The sequence below is a fragment of the Fringilla coelebs genome (assembly GCF_963513975.1).
Source record: "Fringilla coelebs genome assembly, chromosome: 4".
In the NCBI taxonomy this organism is placed as follows: domain Eukaryota; kingdom Metazoa; phylum Chordata; class Aves; order Passeriformes; family Fringillidae; genus Fringilla; species Fringilla coelebs.
Window position 1 is genome coordinate 47,184,666 of NC_140032.1, and position 18,121 is coordinate 47,202,786.

Below are 18,121 nucleotides of genomic sequence, written 5' to 3' on the forward strand. Positions count from 1 at the left end.
CCATTTCCATGAAAAGTGTATCAGTATGTGTTTTAGAAATGTCTCACTGAAGTCAGAATCCAACCTCAGGTGATGCTTGGATGCAACCAACAGGCTTAGATCTATAAATGTGGAAAGGAACCAAGACATCTTGGAAAAGTATTAGCAGCTTTTGGAAAGGGGAGAAAGAAGAGGTCCTTGGCTCCACCGTCTCTCCAGAGCTGATTTTTTTTCTTAAAAATCTCATTCCCTTTCCTTGTTAACTATGTGGTGTGTGTCACAATCTGATTATACTAATTTCTATGAACATAACCTTCCACAACACAGACCTGTGCAAATTACGTTATGAGAAGCTGTAGTTCATTTCCATTTCAGTGGAGCTTGTTAAACAAGCAAAATTATTTTGTAGCAAAGGGAAAAACAATTTAGTGGAATGCAGTCCTAGCATAGGAAGTACATAATATCGTATTTGGGTTGAAACTTTTTCTGTCAAAAATGTCATAACCCTGTAAGAAAGAGAATTAAAATCCCGTTATTTTAATTTACATCTAGCCACGAGATAAGTAAAGTTATCATTGAAATTCTAATTAAATAGGATGATTGACTAAGGTAGGACATCAAAGAAGAGAAGTGAATATGATAAGTCAAAGTCTTATTAATTAGTCCGCGTGGAAGAAATTCCAGGGACGTCAAGCTGAGGCTGCTGCAAGGAGAAAAAAAGCAGACAAGAAAATGTGTGTTTCTTTGAAGTTAGGAACTGAGATAGTGATGGAGGTAATTGTGTCTGACTGGATCCAGTAATGAAGAGCCGTAAATCAGACCTAGGAATCGGAGGAAAGATTCTAGTAACGAATGTGGCTGCCCCCCTGCTGCGAAGAAACAGAATGCAGAGCTGACTAATTGACCCAGTCTATCTCCCAGTAGCTCTCTGTTATTATTTATTAATTTTTAATTTCTGAATTATTTACGTTCTGGGAAATTATTTTTGACAGCCTGTTAGGCGTGCCAAAGTTAATGGAGGATGAAAGGACCGGTACTAGAATTAGCAGGGATGTAGTCACAGGCTACTGAATTTAATGATTTTGGAAGGGAAAATTGATTTCACACAGCGTGTCACTTTATACTACTTTAGGGATACACCAGCTATTTGATTAATTGAGGAATAACCAACTCAAAGTATATTTGAAGTGTAAATGAATCACAGTGCTCAGCTGTTTATTTTTCCCCTTTTCTGATGAGAACACTGAGTTTGCCTAAAGTTGCCGATTAAAACCAATACAGGTAGGTCCCATACTCACACCTTCTTATTTTCTCCTGCCTTAAAGCAAGAGAAGACTTTCACCATCTGGAGAAGACATGCAATCCTCCATCTCACTTGGGATACAGTTCATCCTTCCTATACAACACCTAATTAAACAGGCTTTGTGTGCACTCCCTCTCCCCTGTGGAAAGTGTTTAAGACAGAGCAGGGTACTGAGCCCGTGGGCAGCACAAGCAGCTGAGATGTGAATTCTTCATGGTGACGGCTCACATTTGCTTTTCATCAGCCCCCAGGCTGAAGTCAGGGTCCCTGGCCTGCAACATCCCCTGTGTCAGTTCTCCTGGTGCAGCCGTGATAAGCTGAGCCATGCATCTTCCACACGGAGCAACGGGAAAATAAAGGGGCTCTGCGCAGCTCTTCCAGGCTGTGAAAAATGCATTTCACCCTTTGTGCCAAATAAAGCTAAACCCTGTCTGCTTCTCACGTCTAAGCCTTCTGACCATCCAGGCCTCAAGGACACAGAGGCAATCTTTCCCCAGCAGGGTGTACTGTGCTGTAGGCATCTCACATCTCTGGGAAGACTCACACTGGAAATGTCTCCAGAGCTGCTTGGGATCATCACCTCACACTGCTCCTTCCCCCAACAGCAGCCACCCAAGGCAAGGGGCATGGCCGAATTTTCCCTGCCTCACAGGGAGGATGTGCCTGTGCCCAGGATCAAAGGGGCAAAGCACTCTCGCTGCCAGAGTTTCCTGTGGCAGGCTTGGGTCAATCACTTAATTAAGGGCAGCATAATCAGCTGTGTGGGTGCTGGTGGTGGTGGCTGTGATTTTGGATATCTTTAATGTAATGTCTGCAGGTCACTCAGTGTTACTTCCCAAATACCTTAACAATCTAGTTTCCTAAATACTAGTCCTAACTGGTTTAAGTTCAACCTTCCCTGTTCTAAAATAAATGTAATTGATGTTACTATTTAATAAAATCTTAGAGACTCTGTAAAGAGAATTAAAGTACAATTCTTTATCTGCACAAGTTTTGGGAGAATAGTGAACACCAAATACTAGCTGCCCCACATAGCTGCCCCTTTCCATAAGAAATTATTCAAAACCATCTGCCATAAATTGACATGGATCCCATCAACAGGTGAGAAAGGTATAGGATAGACTCTATTTCTATCTAAGCCTAATAAACAATAAAACTCCTTTGAATTGACAGAGACCAAACCACTGAGTGAGAGGTTACATGTCAGAGGGATCTGAAACTTTGGACATTTTTCTATTGATTTGTTCTTTAAAATAGGAAGGGCTACCTACAATGGCAAATGTTGACCATACAGGGATGAGGGGGAGAGATAAAGAATGAAGAAAGGTCAATAATGCATTAGTGTACCTTTAAAAAAAATATATTTTTGTCTTAATGATTTAAAGATACATTAACAGTACAGGAAGGTTTTGCTGCTTAAGTTCTCTGAGGAGTTTATAATTCATACAAACACCTCCCTGTTTTTTTTTCTGAGCACTTCAGGAGCACTAGGAACATTTCTTCATGATGTTTTACTAAGTTGAATGTGCAAGAGAAGCTTGTTTTTCTCAGTTACCTTTTGGATTATACCAGTGAAAATTAGCTGTGCAAGGAGCATCAACTACAACAGGCTGCTGAAGGTGTGTGACCTGTGGCCTCTGCTTGGCTCTGGGGATTTGTACTTTATCAATTTTTTCAGCATGTGAGACTGGACTGACTGCTAGAGCAAAAGCCTGATGCAAAGACTATTTTTTCTGGGTCTCCTGAATCTGTGAGATATCTTTGGCTTTTGGGGCTTTTTTTGTGATTATTGTTAAAACTTTCTAAAGAAGGAACACTGTGTATAGTGTTGAAAAAACAATATGAAATATGATTTTTGAGATTGCACGTTTTGTTAGTATCACTGAAAGCACACTCACTGCCATGGAATTCGGAAGAGGTCAGCAGCAGCAGAATTGACTGCCCCAAACTACATAGAAAATGTGATCTAAATACAATAGTTTAAGGAACAGCAATTAATATCTTCAGATACTACAGAACAATTAGGCAATTTATGCTACTTGAAGATTTACTTTACAGTTTCAAAATACTCAATGGAGAAACAAATACCTTTTACAGTACATACAGAAATTAACCCTAAAATATTTACATTCAACAAACGTAACTTCTTTTGAAGAAGATGATTTAGCATGCTCTGCTGTTCTATAGTGGAATGAATCCATCATAGAACTGGCTTCTCCCTGTTTCAATATTAAAACAAAAGAGATATGCTGGCAGTGCAGCACCCTGGGAATTCAGCTCAGAAGTCCAATTAACAACAACTAATTCCCCATACTGCCTATTTACCCCTAAGATTTGGCTAGATATAATAAGTCATGCATTTTGCATTTAAGCTTTTAATGCCCAGAGGATAACAAAAATCTATCCTGATCACTTTTTATTTTCATCATATGAAGAGAGAAGAAAGCATCATTCCTTCCCTCTTCAGTTAAGTGCATCCATGTCTTTGCACTAAGTCTATGAATGAGATGCCTCCTGTCTTCTCCCTGTGTCTCCTTAACCTACTAGTCCATAAATGCCTTCATTCTTCAAGAAGGCATGAAGGTGAGAATCCCTTTGGATGTGTGTTCTGTATAGCTAGCTACATGTAAAATTATTCACCTTCAAACAATGATCTACTGCACATTCACTGGCCCAAGTCTCCTGCCCTTTAGACTGTCTGACTCTTTTATTGCATGCAGCATACATTCCCCTCACACCAGATTTCTCTGCACGAGCTATCAAGGTACTGCCCAGCTGTGAACATATTTTAAAAGCTAAAACTGTAACATACTGTAAATGGTAATGGCCAGGCTGTAACATGCTAAAGATTAGGCAAATGCTTCCAATAATTAGAATCATCTTCTGCAACTCAATTTTACTTAGAGTGTAAGTCAGATTAAACCAAATTCTCTAAAGGTAAAAGCCCAGAACAATTCTACACACTTCAGATGCAAAAGGAAGAGAAGCAGAGAGAAAGCAAGCAAGAAAATATGTGCACATGGTGCTTTGGATATTCCTTGCTAGGTACAACCCAAACTGTACATTAGTAATTAGAGACACATTAAAATATCTATCTGTCGAGATACATTCTTTTTTGGTATTCAGCAGGAAACAATTAGGGCCTAGAAGTACCCATATACCTCTGCATTTATGAAGTTTTGTAACAAAGAAATTATGCAAATTCACCTTGATTCAAGGGAAATTGGAAGAAAAATTAAATGGTTTGAGAAGCAAACAACAGAGCATATTAAATCATAAAGCATCATACTGATAAAACACAAGATGTGACACTTGCTGAAAGAAATGCCTGAATCAATGTTAGGTAGCCATGCCTGCAGAGCAGCAGGTTACTATACAGAAAGCTGCCTACAAAATATTTCTGCAACACTGTACTTTGCTGTGCATTGCAAAAATCCCAGAAGGTGTTATTTTTTCATGAAGCTGTGATGAACTTGGCTTATGCTTGGCATCAGACTGGCTGCTCCTTACGGGGGTTTCCGAGTTGCATATTTGCAGATTTAAGGCCAGACTTTCAGAGGGGCTTGTAGCCAGCTTTCTAAGCACTTGGCTGTCAAGCTGCAAGCCTGACTTCTCACAGGTCCAGGAATCAGAATGACTCAATGGAAACCAATCTCTTATGAACATCCCAGACTAACTGGCTGATCAGCAGATTTGCCTGTGACAGAAGCTGAGACAGCTGAATGCAGTATTTCTGACACAGTCAGATGTGAATTTTAGTACCTGCCTGCACAGACATGGCAGGTGCAAAGAAGGGCCTGCTCTGAACTTCTGAAGGAAAGTGTTGGCTTCATCTTATTCTTGCGCAGATTTTTCTGATTGTTCTGCACCCTCTTCCCTGTGAGCAGCAAAAAGAGCAGAAGTGGAACAGGCTGATCCCAAATGGGGCTCTGTGGAGGGCAACACAACACCCCCAGTTTTGTAACACCCCATGGTCAAACCTCCTGCTTGCTGGGAAGCAGAGGACAGCAGCACTAATGATGCTCTCCCTTCTAAAGCTGCTAGATTTTAAGTGCTTTGAGGAGATTGGAGACAAGCATTAAATTTTGATTAAAGGGACACTGCCAATTTACATTAATCTTAGAATTTAGGATTTATAATAGGCAGGCAAAAGTGGAGGAGAGCTTGCATGTTGGCTGTAAATATTTCTTTGCAGCAGGATTAAGACCTTATCTGCTGAGAACGGACGGCATCAAAATTAACTTGAATAGAAAACTAACAAGGTCCACTTTAGATTTGCTGCTGAGGGAGAAAGGATGCAGATGGGGAGATATCATGTAGCTTCCGAAATGTAACAGCGCACCAGTTAAATTTTGCATGTGAATAGCTTGCTTGTTTGTTTTTTAAGGTGGTTTTCACAGTGATAAAAAGCCACACTAAAGTCCTATTTGAAAAAGAATTGACAAAAGAGCAGAGTGACAGGAAAGGTTATACAGGTGAGCTGGCACATGGACTAAATGCCTTTCATCTGCTTTTCCTTTATAGCAAATCCTTAGAGATGGCGAAGCTATCTAGTGTTAAATGTATGGTTTACTGCAGCTGATGAGAGAGTAGCTAATTACTTTCAACAATCAGAGATATTTTCTGTAAATCATTTTGCCTATAATGAGATCCAAATCTGAACCAAGTTTTTCAAGGGAAGAGCCTAGAAGGCAGCAATTCACCGTAACTTCAATGTACACTAGCCTTAGAAAGAATATTATCCAGAAATGCTCATTCTCAGAGAAACTATGGAAATGTGAATCCTCATCTGATAAAAACCAGCTCCCTGAACAGAGATAGGCTGATTTATAATAGCCATAGGTCTGACCCCACATCACAACACAACTAGCTGCAGCCACAGAAATCTTCTGCAAAAAGATCAGTTTGGTCTTGTCTCAACCAAAAGCTGGGTTTCTGCTGCAGAGTTCTCTGCTCTCTTGGCAATATCCAATTGATCAAGTCTTTAAAAGGAACAGGCAAAATAAATCTGAGTAAAAGGTAGCAAAGGCCCTGATTCTCTTTTAGTTCTTCATAAAGTACAAAAACACCTGAAACAGACCTCAGATAACAGGATTTGTGGCTTCAAATGCATTTTGAATGCAATGACATTACCCCCTCCCAGGGTCCATGCAGCACATGAGAGGTGTTTCCCAAAGCTGTAGCATTAAGTATATAGGGTATGTAAGAGGAAGGATGAAATAAGGCCATGCTGCTGCTCTGGAGATGGTAGAGTGCCGAAGAGTACTTGAACACAAATTGAAAACTACTTGTTAAACAAGGTTAATTTGTTCTCCTTCCAGAGTATAAAATGGCTTCAAACACTTCTAAACTAGGTCATTTGACTGCTCAAGAAATACATGGTGCTAGGCAGCTGTCTTTAGCAACAAGTTTATTGGAGAGTTTGATTGCATCCCAAAAGCATGCTAGATATTTCTGACCATATCAAAGAAAACTCAACTATGTTATCAAGGCACACTAATGAGGTGGTTTGTTTAATTGAAATCCTTTAAGTTTCCATGTAGTACAGCATGAAAAAATCATTATTTTCATTAGATGAGCTACTCGTTAGCTGAAAATCCAAGTTACAAAATATCACAGTGTGAGATAATAAATATATTGTAAAACACATTAAATCCAGGTTATTAAAAAGAAGTTCTATGTAAAACATAGAGCCGTGTAACTTAGGCATGCTTCCTTGTACTAGGAATCAGGTTTGGTTCTTTGAAAAAAATAGCCAAGCCCAAAGGACCTCGCCATGCTTTCACTGAAATCACTGTCAAAACTCTGACCTATTTTAGCCTGGATAAATGACTTCACTATTCTGTGTCACAATTCTGCACTAATGGGGTTTGTGTGCAGCAGCTGGAAGTTCTGAGGCTCATTGAAAGACCCCCTGTTTTACCCTTGAATTCATTGCTGCTCTGTTTGATGCAATCATTAACAGTAAGTCAGAAAGCACTTTATAGCTTGCAATTTTAGGGGCAAATGTTTACCTAAAAGTGCAAGACGTGGAGGATTGTGAACTTCATGTGAAAGCACGCATCACCATGGGATACCTCACGTGTTTGCTGAGCAGGAGTTTAAAAGCTGTACTGGTCTCATCAAGAGGGTGCAATTTGAATCCATGATGAGATTGGGGACATAAAGGGAATAAAAAGGCTGGAAGGGTTCTCTAGAGACCATCTAATCCAATCCCTCTGCTCAAAGCAGACCTGCTTTGAGCAGCAGACCAGCAGACCTCCAGCAGGTCAGCTGGAGCACTTTGCAAAAAGCTGCATGGAGTTGGGTTTGGAATACCTCCAGAAATGGTGACTCCACAACTTCTCTGAGCAACCCGTTCCTGTGATTGACCATTTTCATAGTAAATACATTTTATTTTAAGTTTAAATTGGATTTCCCATATTTCAATACTTGTTGTATTTCAGGTTTTGGGTTCTTTATTCTCCCTCACTCAGAATTTCTACAGATTGGGTAGATTCCCCTTGAGCCTTCTCTTCTTAATGAGCTCAGGGTCCTACTGAGAGTTCTTCGTCATCGCGTGCATTTAAACACTGACTTGAGATGAGGGCAAAATTGTATTTTGGTTATCAATTCACAGCTGGGCTTGGTCCATGTGAAAAAAAGACTAAAGTAGGACTCTGGTTCAACTATTGTTTTATATAATTCTACAATGGGGCCAAGTTTTATCCTTCGTCCCTGCACACCCCATGCCACCCCGTCTTTTCTGTGTCTTAGACTAATGAGGGCATGTTGTCCTCAATTCTCAAAGCAATGGTTCCTTCCTAACTTATTGCTACATATTTGCCAAGGGATCTTCTCTCTTATCTCGCTCATGCTATTCCTCTCTCTCTCCCCCTGCTGAGAGATTAGTCCACCAGCCCTGAGAAAGTGTCCTCACAGCATTACTCTGTCACTAATCCAGCCAGCACAGGTCACCAGGGCTGTGCAGCGACAGCCACAAGATTTAGAAGCCACATCTTAATTCCCGAGGAGTCCTGGGCATGCATTCAGGCTGCCTCCACATGTTGGCAGCCAGGGATGTTGACACATCTTCACAGCTATTGCTTTCCCTGTCAGCTAGAGTCAAGTCAGTGACACTGAATGGTGCCACCAAGAGCACATGGACATGGATACAGCAGGAGTGCTGAAAGATCCCCTTAGCCAGCGAGCCAGCCAGAGATTCAGGAGAGGGTACAGATTACAGATGGCACAGTAATCTCACAACTGGCCAAATCTGGAGCCTAAGCAATACTTATATGGAGATGAGCATGCATTAAAGGATGCCAATGTGACAGCAGAGTGGGCCAATATTTTGGCTTGCCCAGAAATGGGCACACTGCCCTCATAGAGCCACCTGCTGAGATCAGTCATGCCAGAAATGCAAGTAATCCTGGTGAGGCAGGTGCCTGGGGGGATCAAATCCTCAGTCAAAACAAAACAAAAAAAACCAAAAAAAACCCAAAACAAAACAAAAAAAAAAAGGCAAAACCCTGAGCCCCAGGCCACCTTCACACACCTGGCAAGAGCCCCTCTACAGCCAGCCTGCAGACTGTAAACTGCGGAGGTTGGAGTGCAAAGGATGAGAACTGCACCTCATGCTCCTGCCTCTTCACTCAGTTATGAAAACACAGTTTTTTCCTCTGCCGCAGAAACAAAGTTGTGCATTTTAGAGTTATCTCTTGCTCTTCTCATTTTCTGTGTGTTTTGTTAAACATTTTCAGAAGTCTTTCCTTTTTTTTCCCCTACTGGGGCCAATAGGGATGTGGCTCACAGATTAGTACAACTGTTAGCTCCCTTTAATAGGGCTTTTCTTATCCCATTTAAGTAGAATAAAGAAGCTTCATTTGTTAGCTTAAAAAAAATCAAGACCTTAATTCTTGATCATTGCTCCCAAGCGGACCCAGTTGGAACTCTCTCATCATCACTGATCAAGTCTGGACTTTTTTGTTTGCTATTCAATTTCATTTGCTTTCATCCTTTCAAAGCACTAGCAGGCTTTCAGCCCTGCTGAAACATAGGATGGGGCTTTAAGTACATTGCAGTGAAATCCCTGTAGCAATGGAAAACTGGTGCATAGTGTTTAGCTACGTACCATCCCTTCCATAAGACCTGCATTTACATAATATTAAAACTAACCTGCTGACTCATTTAATAATAAAAATTAATATTCCATTTATCTCTTTTCACATTATTTATTTGATGCAGAGAGACTGTCAGTCAATTCCTCTAATTTCAGACCTGGGAAAATTTTTATCTCACAGCAGCATAAAAATCTTTCTGGTTACTAAGCTGCAGTAGATCACCATCTGGATCCTCTGCTAAAATAATACCCATCGAATGTTTCTCATGTCGTGGATAAACTTGCTCTGATGTTTTATAAATGTTGGGGATTTTTTTTTTTTTTTTACAGATCCCAAGATGAGTTTGCAAGGAAGATCAGCACGGAGAGCAAGTCTGCAAAACAGTTTTCCCGTTAGGATACAGGCCGTCTAAGCCCCTTCTCCAGTTTCTTGTGCCTATCATTTCCTAAGTGAGGAGATGCCAGAGCAGTTTTTGAGTAAAATCTTCCTTAGGTCTGCTCTGAGTGCTCTTTGAGGATGAATGTTGCCAAAGCTGTTAGCCCTTGCACATGGGAAAAGCTGTTTTGATAAACTGATTGAGTGTAAGCCACTGTAGACCATTCCTGGTAAGTCCAATGCAAAGCCTATCTACCTGTTTTCTTTTTGTTCTTCAGGGTACCTGTAATTTTCTGTATGGGCAAGTCCCAGTTTACAGAGAGGGTCTGAGTAAGACAGAAGTGCTCTGTCTGCTCAGCCTCTGATGCTTTTCAGCTTAGTTTTTGTGCTGAGGGTTCTCATCTGGGTTTTTAGGTTTCTGCCAGGTGCTTCAAGATTTATGTGTGTGAAGGAAGTCATCAGCATCAATGTTGGGGGCATTAGAGATGTTTACCTGGAAGAAACAATATAAAAGATATGTTCCTTCAACCACAGCTGGCAGAGAGGAGACACTGCTGAAGGCTTGCAGGCAGGAGTGTGGCCAGCAGAGAGCCCTTTGCCCAAGAGCAAACAGGCACACTGCTCCGTGCAGTGAGCGTTAGCACACGGCTCCACCTCGGCCCAGCCGATACCACCCAAATGCCCCAGAGTTTCAGTGCTCCAGGTCTGCAGTCAGCTTGTGTTCCTCCTTGGAGGGCTGGACTGTGGGAAAAGAGCTCCCTTGCACCTTGCCAGAGCATGGGAACAGCTGCAATTTGAAACATATAAATACTTTTTTACCCCAAGCAGTTTCCAATTAATGTGCAGATGGAAACCACATAGATGGTCTGTGGGAGAGAATCCTTTCTTGGCAAAAGATGGATTATTGCTTTTATGAAATGCCATAAGTGCTCCAGGAGCAGAGGGCTTTGTTTTTTAAGATCCCAGCTCCCCATTCAGGGTGCTCAGATTTATACTGAAGGACTAGTGTTTCTGGAATGTAAGCCAGTCATTTTATGGATCTGGGATGCAGAAGATAGTTAAGAAAATACAAGTTCTGTAAAAATTACACCATTTTGTAGACAAGGGAAGAAGAAGTAAATTGGGCTGGGTGAAGCCTGTCAGAGCTTAGGGGTCACTGGAATAAGACACCTAGAAACATATGTGGGCACCTGTTAAAATAGTGGGGAAATTAAGAAAGCCTAGAGAAATGAATCTTCTCCAACTCTTATCTGGAATCAGCATCCAAAATAGATGGGATTTTCTTGCAAATTCATCTTCAAATCATCACAGCTTTATCCAGAACACATAATTTTTCATTCTTAAATTACACAATGAAGATGATGTCACAGTAGGACACTTTCACCTCAAAAAAATGTTAGGTCATGTCGTTTACCAATATGAATCCCCTGCCATCCTTTATATAGCTGAAAGTGCTACACACCTGTAAATATTAAAATTTTTTGTTTGAAAGGACAAGAGGAGATGGATTATTCTAGTTTTAGGCTTTAGACCTAAATAGTTTACATTTGATTTTTTCCCCTCGAATTTCTCTTTATGTAAAACAAAACCAAATTTAATCTTTTCTTGTCCATTCTGCTTTTTCAGAGAATTACTTCTTACTTTGCAAATAATTAATTTGTAAACAATTATTTGAACGCCTTTGGAGCTCTTCAGATGATAAAGTGGTAGAAAAATACAGGGCATAATAATCTGTTCTGTCTTCTTTTTGCTAGCATCACTATAACTCATTCTGTTCCTCTACATTTTTCCACAAATACTGCCAAAGAAGGAATGATGTTGCCAAGGAATCACACTGCCAGAGAGTGGTTTTAAAGTCAAGAGGCACATTTTCTTCTGAGTTCTTTTTTTTTAGGTAAATGCATCGTCATTCCAGTTTCCAAGCATGACTAGTATAGCTAATGGCCCTTTCATCCACTGACATTTGAGCTGATTAGGTCAGGGTGAAAGTAAAGGGCATTTGCCATAATGCATGTGGAAGACATTGTACATAGAACCCTCCAAGCAGCTTCCACCTGGCATCATCATGTCCCAAATGGATTATTTTTGGTTATTGCAACAGGCTGGTTATTAGTTGGGTTATTAATATAACAGGTTCTCTGTAAGCATATCCCAGGGAAGGATTTTGCCTTCATGTATGGAACTTAAAAATAATGCATTAGCAAACATGTCAAAAAGCAACATTATAAGCTTTGTTTGGAACTGAACATATGGGCTTTTAAAAATAGAGATTTTTTTTTGTGAAGATAAAACTCTGTGCTGACTTTTGTTGTTAATAACTGCATTTACATTTTTTTCTGCAGATGTATCCATTCTCAATAGAGGGCAGTAGAGGATGAAAATGTAACTCGGCCTATTCACTTTGTTGTGTTCAGATCAATTCTCTAATATTCTTTTAACTGGCTTTAAAATGGACCCTTTCATCTTGAAAAAGAAGGAAGCAAGAGTGTTGGCCATCTGGGAGACACTCTGCCAACACCCAGATGTTTGCATCCTTCTGTACAATTTACTCAATCAATGCAACATCAAGTTGTGCTGGGTGGATGGGAGAGTGAAAGCATGGGAAGAAGGGAATAGGGCTGTCCTTGTAGGGGAAAGTCACTAATCCTGTGCCTTCACAAGGGAAAAATCCTGTCATTGCTCCATGTCTGCAGTCTATTAGCTCGTAGTAACCCTGGGAAACAACACTGAATTCTCTCAGTGAAAAGGTAGAAACTTCCCGTGCATGTGTCAGTATAATTATTCTGCCAGAAACAGTAGCAGGTTTTACCCAGAGGTTTTCCTTACAGCTGGTGAACTGTGCTGGCCTCAGCCCCAGCTGTGCAAGCCAGGTACCCCAGCTGGGTGCTGGGAGGAGGTGGCACTGCCCATCACAAGCAGGTGGGAGCCTTTGGCCTTGACAGTGGCTGCTGTGCTCAGGGCACAGAGAGAAAGCGTTGACATGGGGCTGCAAAAGGAAGCCAAAGCCTGATGGAAGGGAGAGCTGGGACATCTAGGAGCTGGGGCACAGCCAAGGTGGGAAAGGCCACAGTGGAGCAATAGCAGGGCAGAGTTCTGAGCAGCCCTTTGGATATCTTAAAGTCTAGACTAAATACCATAATGCAGACTCTGCCTTTCGCTTGAATCCACAAGCATCTCTGTGGGGTGTCCTTGGCAGAAGTTAGGCTGTCTTGGATACATGGCTAGGACTACACATATGCTTGGTTGGTTTATGATTGATTTATCACAATAGCCTAATCTAGTTCCAAGGGTTAAGAATAGCACAGTCCTTTCCACAATATTCACTGTGAAAAGCAATGAGTCTACCTTTTTGCACCTGCCAATCAGAGATATGTTTGCCATCCCAATGTCCTCTCCTCCATTTTGCATCATGTTCCCTCATATTCATTCCCTCCATTGCAGGACCCTTCCATCACTGCTGTCTCAGATCTGCTGCTTTTCTTAGTTCTGACACATGCAGCTCCAGTCCTGACAGTGCAGTATCCTCTCTGTACTATCATCATGTCATGCCTGATCTATCACCCCTGACCATCCACCTCTGCTAGATCCCTATCATTCACACTTAGACTTCCCTGGTCTTTTTAATCAGCAATGGCAATTAAAGCTTGCCAGAGACCAGGTAAATTACTGCATATTATAGCTCTCTGACTATTATTCTTGTTCCAGTGCAGAACAGCAGATGGTGCCTGAGGTAGTCCACGGTGAGACCTCAGTAAAGTTCTGTGTATTCAGGTTTATCCTCCTCAGTCTTTACAGAGAAATGTAGCAAGTCTACTCCAGCTAACAACAAAAAGCAAGGGAAGGACAGGAAAGAAGAGTCTGTTGGGAATTTGGATGGGACAGTTCAAAGAATTTGAGGTTTTGAGGGAAAGGTCTTTTTGGTTCAGAACATGTTACAACGAAATAACAAATGTTGGATCAGAACTCATTTTAGAGGCAGATTGTGAAAGGCCCTTGGAAAACACGTAAGAAAGAGGGAAAGAGTTGCCTCAAAAGGCTGAGGAAGAGGATGCCCGCATAGATGATCTTCCAGTGGAATCTGACAGCAATATAATGTGGGATAAAGAGCAAGTCCAAATCTCTCACAGCAGTAACCAGAGCTGGGCATCTTTCCATAAAAGGCAAACAAACACATAAACAGAAAGGCAAAGCCACAACTCAGTGAATAATTTTGGACAGGTATTTGCTTGCATCAGCCAGAATTCTACAGGTGCTCCTTTTCCATTATATCCTATGTAGCAAACTTAAATGTGCTCCACTTTGAAAGGAGAAGAATGACAATCTTTTCCTAAATAGCTCACTTTCCTGTAAATGCCAATATGAAGATGGCCAGAAGGTTCACTAGGGAGAGAAGCTAGATGCTGCTGTATTCCCAGTCCCTGGTGGCTGAGCTCCTCTGCCTTATAGCTAGCCTGCTGCAGCAGCTCTGTTCAAAGCTGAAGAAGTCCCACTGGTGATGCTGGCACACTTGGGCCCCAGCGATGAGAGCTGCAGATGCATCAGTGCAGCCGGCTCAATAGCACATTTTCCCGGGAGGTGCTGAGATTGCTTGGGACAGTAAATAATTAGCTTTTCTGCCTTTGGCTATAGAAATGATTATGAATTTTTAAGCAATGAGAATGATTGAAGAAATTTCTGTTTGCTTTCTCTTAGTTGTGTTGCAAAGTTTAGCTTCAAGAAGGAAAATACCCTCAGAGGAGGTTGACAGACAGGTGGGAGAATATAAAGATGCTAAGAGATCAGAAGAAATTCAGTGAGCATTAAAAGCTGGGGGAGAATGTCCTGATAAAGGGGGATGACGTTCATAACAAAGGAATTATCTTTCTTATTCAGTCCTCCCTTTATCTGATAACAGGCTATTCCCTGAGAAAGCTGACTCCTGGGAAGTTAGTTTCAAGCTGAACATGAAAGTTCATATTTTGGCAGAAGTTACTTTTTCTTTAATTTATTTATTTTTGTAAATTTATCCTATTCCTCTCTCTCTCTCTCTTTTTTTTTTTTTTTTTTAATTAACAGAATGTTGAAAGATACTGTAGAGAGAAGTTGTCTCTATTAAGACACATAGGATTTAATCTCAGAAGTATACTGCCTCCCCCATGGCCTGCTCAAGGCTGCCTGCTTATGCCTCCTCTGTTGATGGCAGTTCTGCCTCCAGGACTCTTATCCTCTCTGGCAGACTGGCAGTAAGGGGTCCCCTGATGACACATTTTGCAAGCTTGGCTCTTGATCAACCTACTTGGCATGGCAATGAACCTGGAGGTATTTCATGTTTTGCACACAATGCCTCACACTTGTTAACTTTATGTCTTGCCTTGTCAAGTGAAATCAATATTGATAATAATAAATCCATTAGCAATTAATTATAAATGAATTATCATTCCCTGAAAAATACATCGAAGGTACAAAACACAGTGAGACATTTTCTAAAGGTTCCCTGTTAACCTCCTCTGTTGCATAAATGTTTTCTAATGGTTTTAAAACCCTTACTAAAGCATTCAGTTTTTTCAGCTGCTCCTCCCCTTTGCCCTTGACCCACCAACTGGCTGGGTCAGAAGGGACCTTTCCCCAGATGATTTTAATCCCCCTGTTACTCAGGCACAGCGAACACCATGCTCCTTCTGTTGTTGCAAACAGGGCTACAAACCTGAGCGCACAATGGTGGTTGGAGCACACTGACAAGCCCGATACCGTAATGTCACGGGAATGTGCATTGAAAACTTCCTCAGGGTGGCACTGAGGGCCCAGAACAATTTGCTTGAGGTGTGATACCTAAAACTTGCAACTGTATTATCCCACCATGGCACATGAACCTTTTTCCGTGCTGGAAAGTCTGGATTGGTTCTGACTGCAGACTGGGGATTTCTTTAAAGCCTGTAGGAGAAGCTGAATGAGGCTCCTCCAAATCCTTCAAGCAGGAGACCAAAATGTATTTTACATCTTATGGAGGAACATTAAGAGGATGAACAAAGAGGAAAGAATGGGAGCTTCTGCTAAACAGAGTAGCTGTATGGCTTTAAAAACTCTTCCCAGAAAAGCTGACACAGGGAAGACCTAATTTCTTACTATTGAAATGATACCAGAGTGACTGGAGGTACCAGTCAGCAAAACCAACTACACCCAGCTCAAATCTTTTCCCTTCAAAGTCCTTCTTCATAAATTTATAAAGCTGGAAGTCTTGGAAAGAATCTCCTGCAGTCATTTTCTCTTAAACCTTCCCATAAGTCAGAATAAGGTTTAGCCACCTCCTCCCTGTAAGGTGTTGGTCTAACCTGTTCTTGAATGAAAGGGGACAATATCCAGATAAAACCTAGTTCCCAAAGCATAGCTTAACTTTTTTTTCTTGCAAATGATGTTGATGTTTTTTTATCCTTCTCACAGTGGCCATGGAGAACAAATGATGCCTGTCCTCTTTAAAGCTATTGTTTACATATTGAAAAACTCATACGTTTTCCCCCATAGTCTTTTTCCTCTAGACTAAACAAACTCAGTTTCTTTAACATTTCCTCATCACTCATGTTTTATAAAGCTTTTATCATTCCTGTTGCTTTCTTCTGGACAGTCTCCAATTCATCTACATCCTCAACTCTGCTGGGCCCTGCCTGACAATCTGTTGCTAAGAAAAGTGCCACACTTCTGTGTGAGATGCTAGAGATCTGTTTCCAGATTTAGCACTTTTCCATGGTAGATGTAAGCATTTTGGTTTCTGTTAGTACTGATAACTATATATATATACACATATATAATAAAACAACCAAAACAACACAAAGTCTCACATTCTTGAAGGCAATTTGTCAGTTTTGCACTTCAGTGGCTACTGTCTTTATAAAACTCTTACATGTGTTCCATGGCACTTTCTCCACCCAGCAGCATGGCTCCTGAGCCAGTCAGAGGCCTTGCAGTCAGCAACCCTTGTAGAAGAGCCTCTTACAAGGCAATGTAATTAAAGTCAGCATTAAAAGCACTTCAAATAACCAAAAAACCTACCCACCCCCAAACAGAGGCAAAATCAAAGAGCCTGTCATGGAATGAAACTCAGCAACCCTGAAGGCATGAGCAACCAACCTAAAGAAATTACATGCCAACAGAGGGAAATAAGGGAGGAAATATTGGCATCAACAGCTGAAAAACAAAACAAAAAAAAAACCAGACTTCAGAAAGGGAGTAACTGGGCTACCAAATTACATGTTTTGTAAGTATTTGGGATAAGGAGGAACATGTGTGGTTAGTGTGTTCAGGCTTGGTTTAATCCTTACCATGGAAAGAATTGGGTGTTTCCTCCTTGGTGTCAGTCATGGCTACCAGCACACACTTGTGTAGTTTGAATGGTCCCACACTCACAGTCTAACCAGAAACACACTATTGTCTTCTTGCTAAGCTTGTAAAAGGGACTGTGCACTCAAAAGCCCATCTGTTTTATAGATCACTATGAGCTACAAACCTCATCACATCAATAACCTTAACATGTCATAGCTGCTATCATGGAACTTGCAACTTTTGCTGGTAGCTTGTTTACTCAAGAGGAGAACACAACTCAAGGGAAGTTTAATTTCCAAAGATTTCTTTTTCTTATGTGGGCTGACTGAAGTTGCACAAATTCTCCACAAAATACAGAGTAGGCAACTCATATCTGATTTGAACTCTATCAAAAACACCTCCTTGACTTCCTCTTCCTGGAAAATTCACAGATCCCTGCATATAAATCCAGGGATCTGTTCACTAAGCTAAGCAACAGCTTTATCACCCATACATTAACTCCTGTATTTCTAATAACTTTAGAAGAGAAACATGAATTCCATGTTGTCTACATCATGAAGTTGTTTTACATGGTAGAACTGGGATCAACTAATCCTAAACATGAAACCAACAAAAAATAATTTGGTGCAATTAATTTAGCAACCTTTTAGCCTGATGATGCTTATTTAACCAATGTGGATGAAAGCAAAATTTCCCCACAGCCCCTTCTAAGCACCTCAACTAAGAAAATAAGCATAAGTGTGGTAAAGAGCATGTAGATACCCCAAGGGACCAGAGAAAGTGCAACAACAGAGTGCTTTATACAGAAGGGGGAGTGTTAAGCGTGTTTAAACCAAACATTTCTTTCCCTTTCCTTTGGGATAAAACTATTTCCCATGGAAACTAAGGCTGTGCCCCTACATGTGTAGCCCGGGGAGAGATGCTTTGATGTGAAAGAGAATCCTGGTAAAGTACCGGATGCAGAAGCCAATGTGGAAATAGGAGGGACTTCCAGAAGCAGGAAAAAGCATTGTCCCAGAGGGGCTTCCATCCCCCCCCCACAGGTCATCACTCAGACTGTCTGGCTAGT